The following is a 9,200-nucleotide window of genomic DNA, read 5'->3' as shown; positions in this document are numbered from 1 at the left end:
GTTAATGCTTTAATGCATCTCTCTTACAGCAGATGAGATAGAAAAGAAGTCTTCAGCCCTGATTTGTTGGAGCAAACCTCAAGTTTTCTGGGAGTTTGTTCCAGATAAATGGTGCATAAAAACTGAATGTTTAGTTTTCACAAGGCCATTGTTCTCCGGACTGGATTAATTTCATTTTTATACATCATCAAATGTACCCTCCTCCTGTACTTTCTGTTCAACATATCTCGTGTTTTTTATTCAGCTTTAATCTGAACTGAAGGCCAAAGATTGAATTGAGCCTCTCAAAGAACTGACTCCCTCTGCTTGTGATTCATCCTGTATTCTGCACAGCTGTGGGTTTGAAGGGGAGCCACCTGCAGGGACTGAAAGTGGAAATAAACTTGCATCAACTCCAAGAAAGAAAAGACAAACAAAGAAACACATTGGCAGGATATAAAAAATATTGTTGAAAATGCTTTGGGGGAGTAGAGATAAAGTTCTTCTGACCTCTCCTCCCAACTGAACATGAAAATGGGCATGACTCAGGGTCCTGTCCTTGAAAAAGTCCTGGTTTGTGGTCCTGGTCCAGCTTTTTCCGGAAAGAAAACATTGTGGCCAGTAATGAGACCACACAGCACTTTCCAGTTGTTTCAGACACATTATTATAAAGATACTGTTTACCGGGAGTCAGTGGCAGCTTTTGTCAGGTCCTTTCAGTTAAGTAAATTTTAATTGCCTTTAAAATCCTACTCAAGTCAAAGAACAGAAATATTATTAGCTAAATGTACTTGAAGTATCAAAAGTAAAAATACTTGTTCCACAGAAAATTAAGGGCTGCAACTAACGATTACTGTCAGTTAATCTGCCAATTATTTTCGTTTGGTGTATAAAAATAATGAAAAATAATCATCACAATTTCCTGAATCTCAAGTTTGTCTGACCAACAGCCTAAAAACACAAAAGCTCACTATCATGACATGGAAATGCAGAAGATACTCACAAGTGAAAAGCTGTTACTGACAAATTCATCATTTTGGCTTGAAAGATGACGAATAATTGATTATCAAAAAAGTTTCTGGTGATCGACTAACTGATTAATTGACCGCTCCAACTCTAATTATTAGATTGCTCACACTGATGCAACATTGTGCATGTAGCATTATACTGTTGTGGCTGGTTGAGGTTAAATATATGAACTGTGAAGTTCAACATTCCCTAAACGTTATCGTTTGTTTGACACTCTTTGATATTAAGGCATTGACTGGATGTTTTTCTCGTTTTAACAACACATGTAAGTTTCTTGTTATGACACAGCAACTTATCATGTTATAACAAGAAAGACATCTTATTTTAATGAGACAAGTCTGTTTGTCCCAATAAGAAGAAACATCTTGTTTCAACGAGATATGTTGATTTTAACTGGAAGGTTTTGTGATTCAACAAGAGAAAATATGTCATTATAACAGAAAAATACCGTGTAATAACTTGTAAAGGATCTTGTTAAAACCAGAAACTTTTTACGTTGTATTAAATATTTTTTGTCATGGTGACAGCAATAGATCACAGCAGACATTTTGACTTGTCAAAGCAGGAAGAGCACAGGTGGAAGTAATAACATTAATGATGGCTGCATTCCATACAGGTGTGTTGAGCCGCATTTTGTAATAACGGTGCATTTTGTAATAAACGTCCAAAATGTAATAACTTTGTTATTTCATTTTGTAATAAAGCCGCATTTTGTAATAAACTGCCGCATTTCGTAATAAACTGCCCCAACGCATTATGTAATAAATTTTGCCGCATTACGTAATAAGTTCGGAAAACATTCCAAGTGGTTTATGGCTTGGCTGGTAATTAAACATATTAGACATGGACAATTTGAAATTACAGATATATTTTGGAAATAGAAATTTTGTTGTTTGTTTAGCCTATTGAGACAATTTCATAAATTAATCCTAGTGGAGAAATTTGCTGGTCACTGCAGCTCTCTAAACATGTACAGAAGACACTTACGTTGTTTAAGGTAGAACTTATATTCATTGGTTCATTATTATTTTAAATTGGCCATTAAAAGCCTGCATGTGTTGGTCGCATGTATTGTTGTTGAAAGGTTCTGTTAATGCATAAATAAAGCTGTTCTTTACCTATTCATCAGCATTTCTATTTTGTATGTGCATGTGTTAATGTTTACGAATGGATTAAATTTTGATGGCCAGAGTTTTGTTCTGTATTATAAGAAGCACAATAAGGTTTGTTGGACGTTTTTAACTATTCTTGATGTGGTTTTGGTATCCAATAAACAAAATAGGAAAATTTCCATCAAACAAAACAAAACAAAAAAAAATCTGGAATTTACAGTATATTCTCTGTTTATGCAACCTTTGAATAGTGTACTGATAGTAATTGCTAAGTACTGCTACTAGGCTAATACAGTGATACTAATAATAGGCCTAGCTTTTTACAAATACTTGAAAGTAAAATAAAATACAATTAACAAACAAATAAACTATGCTTTAAAATTGTTATTACATAATGCACCATGTTACTACATTTTCAAGAAAATAAAAAAGTTGCAAGTGCATTTTGTAATAATCTTCTCAAAATGTAATAACTTATTACGTAATGCGGCAAAATTTATTACAAAATGCGTTGGGACAGTTTATTACAAAATGCGGCTTTAACACAAAATGAAATGACAAAGTTATTACATTTTGGGCGTTTATTACAAAATGCACCGTTATTACAAAATGCGGAAAATGGGCCAGTTCCAGCGCAAAGATGAAGAAAAAGCTCATGAATTTGTTTGAACTTTTTAAAAATGAAGCACATACAAGTTTTATTAGTTATTTAGTATTCACTTTTGTAATGACAATAGGCTACTGAATGAAATCTAAAACTCACCTGCAGAGGAAGACAGCTGAGGTGAAGCCACATAGAAGAACTCCAACCACAGGTGTGAGTATGTATAGAAAATACCACGATGGACTGGTTTCTGCATAAAATCAGATGTGAATCAATTTAAGTAGCATGCAGTTTGAGCTTTAAAATGCACTACGTCTGGTGCAGAGATGATTAACCCTGCTTTGTGCTCTACCTACCTTCAGGTTTCTCAGACACTGTTAAATTCCACTCAGTACTCCTTGCACCATCTGGACCACTTACATTACATCCAAAAAGTCCTGCGTCATCATGCTGAGCATTAAAAATATTCAGATTTGTAGGTAAGTTGAGGTCTATTTTCAGTCTGTGAGAGGTGAAATTTGAAAAAGACAAATTTTGAAAGAATGAATAAGAAAAAACAGAACTGTCTTTGGTCCAGTTGATTTGCGTTGTATTTGCGTTGGAAATGTTGCAAGTGAACATGACGGAGTCTCCCCTGGACACCAGTACATCCCTGTGGTCAACTTGATGAGTCCCTAATATTGAAGGAAACAATCAATCAATAAAGAACTGAATCTGTTTTTTTTATTATTAAATTATTAATTAAATGTAGATAAAAACATGCATCAAACAAATCTCCACTTTACCTGCAAAGACTTGGCACATAACTAATAGTTGAATGGAGAGCAGAGCTGTTTGGTTTAGGCTGAACATGAGGACCATCAGACAGAGAAAGAACTGGAACTTCACTATCAGCTCATGTACTTGTGGAGGAGGCGCAGAGAAAAGGAAGTGGTTAGCTGCTGTTTAGCTTCTCAAAACTAAGGTATGTCACCTTTTGTGAAAATACAGTTAAGTCACGTGAGAGTCCAACACACAATCATTTATTTCAAATCAGAATCTTGAGAATTCAAGCTTGAAAATAAACCGTAAAAATGATTTCATTAGTAATCATATGATAAACTTAAATATAAAATGCACATTAATGTGCAATGTTGAACTGCAGAAGAACCACTTCTTCTTACTGTGGGTTCAGCAGTAAGCAGAAGTGGTTTTCTGCTTCAGCAGTACGCAGAATTGATTTCAATTGAAAACACCTCCTGTAATTCTCTCACGGAACACTAGGGGGCACAGACCCCTAATTGAACTTGCCTTGGTGAGCTCAAAGTGCATGACAGGAAAACATTCAACACAGTATACTAATAATAAAACCATCATATACATGAGAACATATTAAAATACACAGAGTACCATAAATATAAAATATATACTAAAACAAAACCTCTTAAAGTGAAGGCACTGGTTTTAATGTATTGATTAACGAAAGGCATCAGTGATCCAGTTGTCCTCCCTCTGATCGCCTTCCTTTGAAGCACCTGGTTTGACAATGAAAAATGTAATGTCCATCAAATGGGATCTCTCTCTTGTACACTCTGTCCATGTCTCTTGTTTAACAAAATTCTGAATGAACCGTCAGCTCAGTAGAGACCATAGATTGAATTGAGCCTCTCCATGTACTGACTCCTCTGCTCGTTATTTGTTCTACTGCCTGTGCCACCTTGCACTTGACGGAGGACCACCTATAGAGATAGAAAGTGAAAATAAACGTCAATGCTTTCTCCGAGAAAGAAAAGAAAAGCAGAGAAACGTGATAGCGTCAAAGATGACAAAGTTCCTCTGACCTCTCCTTCTGACTGAAGATGAAACTGGTCCTGGACTGGGTTCTGGTCTGGTGTTCTGGTCCTGAGTTTCCTGCAGAGATAAAGACCAATAATGAAACACAACTTCATAGCACTTTCCAGAAGTTTCAGGTACTTTACTGTAAGATACTGATTTCACACATGGGACAGTGAAGAATAAACCCAAATAAACTGTTGAAAAGTTAAACACATAAAAGACTGTCAGTCTTATAATGACAATAGACTACAATTTATTCACAAGCAGTTGTGGAAGGAGATCCTTTACTTAAGTCCAAGTACTTATACCACAATGTTAAAATACTCCATTGCAAGTAAAAGTCTTTCATTCAAAATGCTAAAGTAAAAGAACAGAAGCATTATCAGCAAAACGTAGTTAAAGTGTCAAAAGTAACAGCACTCATTCTTGAAAATGAGCCCCCGTGAGTGACATATCATTATACAGTATGACATTATTAGATTGCACAAAACACAAAGAGGCTACTGTTACGGGTGTCACTCTGTATCATAACACACTGTACCCCTAAATAGAACTGCACACAAATACCAGCTGGCCAGCAAATGATGAGCCATTTCAAAGTGAATTTAATTTTGTGGAGACATTTTGGTCTTTATGTTTGCAACAAAGGTCCACAGAAGTAATTTTATGTGCAGTGACTGAATCCTGTAATCTTTATAAAGTACTTTTTTGTTTGTTTGTTTTGTAAATCTTGTTTTAATGCAGTGATTACAGTTATGGGGTGGCATTTACTCACATTTGGTTATGCTTACTTATGACAATGATGCTTTTGCTAAGACTACGCTATAGCTATATGCATCAAAGCGTATGCATGTAACTACAGTGTAATTTAAACTCTGCAGCAACCAGGGCCGTGGCCAGGATTTTTGGTCATGAGTGCCGCGTCCACCAGTGCCAAAAAAAAAGGTATTCAAAATGTTTTGAGCCTTTAGATTTGTCTTTTTTGTTTTTCGTCTAAAAGCTGTTTCAAAGACTTTCACAGTGCCAGGTAAAAAAGTTATGGTGGAGAACTCTGGATATTTTCAGGGCTGGGTATCAAACCTCAATCCTTCAGCACTGGTCAAAATGTGTCCACAGCACAAAACATAGAAAAGTGTCAGGTATCAAAAGTCCATATTGAATATTTTGTCAGATGTTTGGGATTTTTGGGGTCTTATTATTTGATTAGATATTTCCCAATTTATTTCATGAGATGTTTGTAACTTTACAGTATATTTTATGTTGGCAAAGATTTCATTTCACACTGATGCATTGAGGAGTTTGATATATTTCTTGAAAAAAAAGGTCAAAACTCTGATAGAAAGATTCAAGTATATTGAGTTTAAACATAATTGCATCAGTCTGTAAAATAACCATAGTGTGTACATGTTTTGAACTGTAGAAGAATACAAAAGACATGAGCTCAGCGTCCTGGACATATAAAACCAAAACTAATTGCACGGAAAGATACCGCTAGGTCTGAGTCAGAAGTGATCATTTGTTTGTAAACTGACACTTCAAATGTGGAGAGACATAAAGTCTGTGATTAAGCTGTATACTCAAATCAAACTTACTTCCCAGCGCAGACAACTGCTCAGCACCAGAGCAGAGAAGAGTGAATTCATTTGTACATACTTACAAATGTGAAAGCTAAAAGGTTTTACTCACCTGCAGAGGAAGACAGCTGAGGTGAAGCCACATAGAAGAAATCCAACCACAGGTGTGAGTATGTATAGAAAATACCACGATGGACTGGTTTCTGCATAAAATCAGATGTGAATCAATTTAAGTAGCATGCAGTTTGAGCTTTAAAATGCACTATGTCTGGTGCAGAGATGATTAACCCTGCTTTGTGCTCTACCTACCTTCAGGTTTCTCAGACACTGTTAAATTCCACTCAGTACTCCTTACACCATCTGTACCACTTACATTACATCCAAAAAGTCCTGCGTCATCATGCTGAGCATTAGAAATATTCAGATTTGTAGGTAAGTTGAGGTCTATTTTCAGTCTGTGAGAGGTGAAATTTGAAAAAGACAAATTTTGTAAGAATGAATAAGAAAAAACAGAACTGTCTTTGGTCCAGTTGATTTGCGTTGTATTTGCGTTGGAAATGTTGCAAGTGAACATGACGGAGTCTCCCCTGGACACCAGTACATCCCTGTGGTCAACTTGATGAGTCCCTAACATTGAAGGAAACAATCAATCAATATAAAATGTAATCTGTAATTAAATGTAGATGAAAACATGTGTCACAAACACAAATCTCCACTGTACCTGCAAAGACTTGGCATGTAACTAATAGTTGAATGGAGAGCAGAGCTGCCTGGTTTAAGCAAAACATGATGACATTCAGACAGAGAAAGTGGAACTGGAACTTCACTATCATCTTATAAATGTACTTGTGGAGGAGGCTCAGAGAAAAGGAAGTGGTTAGCTGCTGTATGTCTGCTTAAAACTAGTGTACCCACCCCTCATGGAACATAAACTTAAGTCACGTGGGAATCATACAATTATTCAATTTAACTTGGAATACTGAGAAGCGAACCCTGCTCTTTCTTGAAAATAAACTGTAAAAATGATTGCATTAGTAGCCCCATTTCATTTTACTCAGTCATGTAATAAACTGAAATATAAATGTACATAAATATGCCATGTTCAACTGCAAGAAAACCATGCACTTCAGCATAGTGCTCCACACACTTTACCCACATAGTGTGAATTCCATTTAGCTGCATCAGTTTCAGGGTCCTGGTACTGTGCATGCTGGCTTACTGTCGCACTGTCATGTCTTACTGGCACACTTGAACAGAGCAGAGCCACCTGTGTTTTTATGACAAGTCAAAATGTCTGCTGTGAAAAAGGCCCACGTTCATTCTTTATTCACTGAAGGCACTGACATTGTTCACAAATACTGGGGTTCCCTCTACAACATATATCGTTAATAAATTAACCTTGTGAATTGACCTGATTGATTACCCACAGGTGATTTTAAACATTTTGGCTGATTAGACATCTTCTCAGGACTGTGTGGGTATGAACAGACTGTGCTTGACTGACAACTCACTGACTCAACCCAAACAGATAAATCAACCGTCTAGATAAGGTCAGAACAACTCCTGCACGTTAAACATTTTATCAGTATGTTTTCACAGTGATTTACAGTCATTTTAGTAAACTTAATTCCTTCACACAACCCTAGATGGCCACAGATGTCCAGTTAAAGCCAGTTGATTAATTGGTTAAATATATTAATATCAATTAGATAAGCCAAAGCCATCAGTGGTCCAATTGTGCCTCCTCTTATTGCCTCTGAAATGTGAAAAATCATGCACTGATTAAAGGCTAAACCTGTTCTGGTGAACTCTATGTTTTGTGAACGTTGAATATCTCTTTGCTTTACAAAAAAAATATTTTTTTCTGCTGCATAGTAAAAAAAAACATATTGCACTACATAGTAAAAACATACCTTCTCTGTAGTTACCTTATTGCAAATGACACGTTGACATGTTTGGCTCAAAGAGATTAAGGTCAGAACATTTATCAAAAATGACATCCTTTTATTAATTGGCTATGCTTAATAATGTGATGTGATGTGATATGAGCAGGGAGAAAGCTCCAATGCACCAGGTGCTGGAACCAGCTAAGAGATGGTACCCAAGAGGCATAGACAGATGAAATTATTCTATTAGGATTCATGTGTTTAACAAATAAGAAAATATGTAGATGAGTTGCAGTAGGCTATTGGTGACAAACAATAATACCTATATCGATGTATATGTCCACCACCTACACACAGAAAGGCTTCACCGTCACACAAGATGACTCTCATTTCCTTTATTTCTGCCCACAAAGACACTCAGTGGCCACAGACTCAACTGTCAAAGAAGAACAGGAACAGGAAATGCACACTTAGTAGCAGAAGCAAACAGGTGATTAACAATACACGTCAAATATATATATATATATATATACATATAGATCAGAACGTGTGTGTGTATGTGTGTGTGTGTGTGTGTGTGTGTGTGTGTGTGTATATATATACATATTTGTATATATATATGTGTATATATATATTTGACGTGTATGTATAGCATAAAAGAGGCCAGGCCATGCATTTTCCAGGCTTTTCAAAGCAGGGTTGATTACGTACGAGGAGAGAGATTTAATTGCACTGTACACCAGCAGGGGCTGCTGCAATCACCTTCTTCCTACTTCCTACTACCCCTCACAACAGCAAAGCAGTGGGTCAGCATATGCAAAGAAAGTGTGTGTACATGTGTGTGTGTGATTAAATTTTTGGTATAATGACATTTGCATTGCTAAAGAAGCATAGAGTTCTGTCAAGCAGGCGATAAAGTCACTTAATGAAGCTTCAGTCTTCCCTGTAGTTCTACAAAGGCTGGTAGGTGCTCTGCTGCCAATTTACACTACACTTCAATACAGCCCACACTTGACAATTTGTGGTATTTTAGCGTGTATTTTGTGCTTGTTATTGTTTATTGTAGCTATATTGTGACCTGTCATGAAAGCTGGTGAGTGTTCTCCTCTATAACAACTACATCTGCACTGAGGGATTTAGCTGACTCCGAAGTTTTTCACCAATACGGAGGGTGTTGGGTCAGGACAAGGAGACTGGACTT

The 9,200-nt window shown here is 36.4% G+C and overlaps 1 long non-coding RNA gene across 1 annotated transcript; it reads right to left on the bottom strand.

Moving 5' to 3' along the window:
- LOC139292769 (uncharacterized) lies at positions 1-3,306 on the bottom strand. Its single transcript, XR_011597624.1, has 4 exons — positions 3,081-3,306; positions 2,884-2,974; positions 490-571; positions 1-365 (listed from the first exon to the last, which is right to left on the bottom strand). It is a non-coding gene; the product is annotated as an uncharacterized lncRNA (long non-coding RNA).
- Positions 3,307-9,200: the final 5,894 nt, after the last annotated feature.

The sequence above is a fragment of the Enoplosus armatus genome, chromosome 11, assembly GCF_043641665.1.
Source record: "Enoplosus armatus isolate fEnoArm2 chromosome 11, fEnoArm2.hap1, whole genome shotgun sequence".
Lineage (NCBI taxonomy): Eukaryota > Metazoa > Chordata > Actinopteri > Centrarchiformes > Enoplosidae > Enoplosus > Enoplosus armatus.
This window is presented reverse-complemented; position numbering and strand designations above follow the sequence as displayed.